The 2,665-nt window shown below is 43.5% G+C and overlaps 1 non-coding gene across 1 annotated transcript; it reads right to left on the reverse strand.

The window, feature by feature from the left end:
* Nucleotides 1–2,357: 2,357 nt before the first annotated feature.
* trnan-guu (transfer RNA asparagine (anticodon GUU)) lies at nt 2,358–2,431 on the reverse strand. Its single transcript has one exon. It is a non-coding gene; the product is annotated as a tRNA-Asn (tRNA).
* Between the last annotated feature and the right edge of the window lie 234 nt (nt 2,432–2,665).

Genomic DNA, 2,665 nt, shown 5'->3' on the forward strand with positions numbered 1-2,665 from the left:
GCACTTTTAGCTGGTGAGAATTCTTACCGGGCAGTGAAGGGCATTTGATTTACAATTCGCAAAAAGATGATTTTTATAAAATTAACAGCTTTCATCAAATCGCACTGCAATCACATTGCAGACGGTGCAGTGAGTTACTCTCCTGGCCTCATTGCATCAGCTCCAGAGGACGATTGCTCAAGAACACAAAAAGCTCAGCGATAAAGATGTAGTTACACAGACTCGATAGACAAGAGCTGATGCAAAGAGGGATAGCAGCAAGCACACTTGCTTCATTCATCAAGGATTACCGTAGAGCACGAGACCTTTCTCCTAAACCACACACGCACGCACGCACACACCCGCCTGCCCGCCCACCCGCACGCACCCACCCACACACGCACGCACGCACCCAGCCGCACGCACACGCACACTTGCTCAATAATGCTCAGGACACCTCAATTTCCTTGTTGGTCCAGTCGTTAGAATTCGCCGCCTTCAATGCCATGGTCTGGGTTCGATTCCCGGTTAGGGAATGATGATTCATTCTCTCGTGCAACACATGAATTAAGGAGAGTGGGTATTGCTTCCTGATTCAAAACGGGAGCGATACTTGTGGCAGGTTGAACAGCAGGGAGGACAAATTTGCCACAATCCACAATCCTGTCAATTACCCACAACAATTAATATTTACATTACGAAGTCTCACAACACGCGATCAATTTGGAATCAAGAGCTTTCGGGGCGCTGATAAAATAAAGCAAATTTATTTTATTATTGGAGCAATTGAACCAGTTGGACTTTAACATGATGCTCTGAGTCTTCTTATTCTGCCCATCCCAGTCCAACGCCCGTATCTCGACATCATATTTACATTGCAATTGCTGGCACCTCCTGTCAAAATGAGTGAGCTACCTTCTGCTGCATTAAATTTCACTGCAGCTCACCACATTCAAAGAGTAATGTTTGTTATAAACCTTATTGCAGTAAATCTGTTGAAACGATTCAGCTTATCACAGCTCCGCTTTCATCACACTGGAAGCTAATGTGAAAATATGAACAATTTCAAAGCTGAACAACGTGCACAAGATTGGAAGGTGAGTGCAACCGTGAGTAATTGGCACTGTGCATAATCCTGTACTCAGTTTCTGGGAGAATCAGGAAGATGAAATTCTGGTGTTCCAGTGGTTAGGATTCGGCGCTTTCAGAGTCATAGATCGGCTTCGATATGCTAAGATTTAAAGTTTTCATAATCCGTTCAACAAACCTGAATTGCTTCCTGATCGAAAACAGCTCTGTCAGAAGCAGTGCAGTTAGATCTATAATTCTGTGTCTGAATTGGAAATGTCACACGGGCAACAGTTTAAGAATAAACACAGATAGTGAAAGGCCGTGATAGGCTGCAAAGCGCTGCCAATAGAGATGGGGATACAAATCTGTATGACAATGGGGTAGATTTTATCGATTAGGTTGACACAAATATCTCCTCGACCTGGATCCAAATCTCAGCCAAATCACAAGAAAACATCTCGCTAACTTAAACACTAAGCTTTCCGACTTCACTCAGAAACCAGTAACTCTGAGACAAAGCGGGATGCAGTCTGACCACTCGATCCCCCTCCACACTTAATAAGAATATGCTGGATCCCGTGAACCAGCTTGCGACTGAGGGGGTGTAGCTCAGCGGTAGCGCATTTGACTGCAGATCAAGAGGTCCTCGGTTCAAATCCGAATCCCCTCTTCCTTGTCGAGCTGATACTTTTTTTTCAATTGGAACTGTCTTTCATTGGCTGCACAGCGCTTTGTGACGTCCAGCAACCGGGAAAGGCGCGACATAAATACAAGTCGGTCTTTCATTAATTATCTTTAATCCCAATCCTTTGGTTACTGACCCTCGTCAGTGGAAACAGTGTGTCCCTATCTGCTCTATCAAACAGCCCTTTCCCATGTGAACTATCTGCTCTCAATCTCAGGACTTTGCAATTATAAAAACAGCATTCTGGTGAAAGTTTAACTCAGTCCTCATTCCACTGATCTTTGCCGACTTGCTGTGTATTTTCCTTATTGAACACATTTCAGGTTGCGACAGACAGATTCCTGAGAAATCTGAGAAAGAAGGGGAGTGTGCAGGAAAATGGAAACCCAAGATCAAACATGGGTTAAAGTTTCGAGTTCAGTTATTGAGTTTAATAATATTTGAAATATATAAATTGTTACAAATAAGATGTTGGAGATAAATGTTCAATAAACTAACGTCGGCTAACAGTAGAGGCAGAAACACACGATAAGTTTTTTTTTAGTGTTGCCCAAGGACTCAGTGACACTCAAAAACCGAGAGACAATGAAAGCAGATGGAGAGGAAAAAAAAGTGAAAGCCCCGTCCCTGGATGGTCTCGAACCATCAACCTTTCAGTTAACAGCCGAACGCGCTAACCAATTGCGCCACAGAGACTGACGAAAATGAAGCTTACATGGCATCCTAAATCAGGGTGACAGCGTGTTGGCTGCAAGTTAGACGCCAATTCAATTTTCACCAAACCTGACACAGAAAGACCAAATGATGGCATCGTTTACAAATCTAAACATGTATATTTTATTATTTTACCCCACAGTGTTGTTGTGGTGTAATGGTTCATCCCTTCTAACATGGAAAACGACCGTTTGATAGAGCAGGGAGGGACAGACT

The sequence above is a fragment of the Mustelus asterias genome, chromosome 30, assembly GCF_964213995.1.
Source record: "Mustelus asterias chromosome 30, sMusAst1.hap1.1, whole genome shotgun sequence".
Classification (NCBI taxonomy): domain Eukaryota; kingdom Metazoa; phylum Chordata; class Chondrichthyes; order Carcharhiniformes; family Triakidae; genus Mustelus; species Mustelus asterias.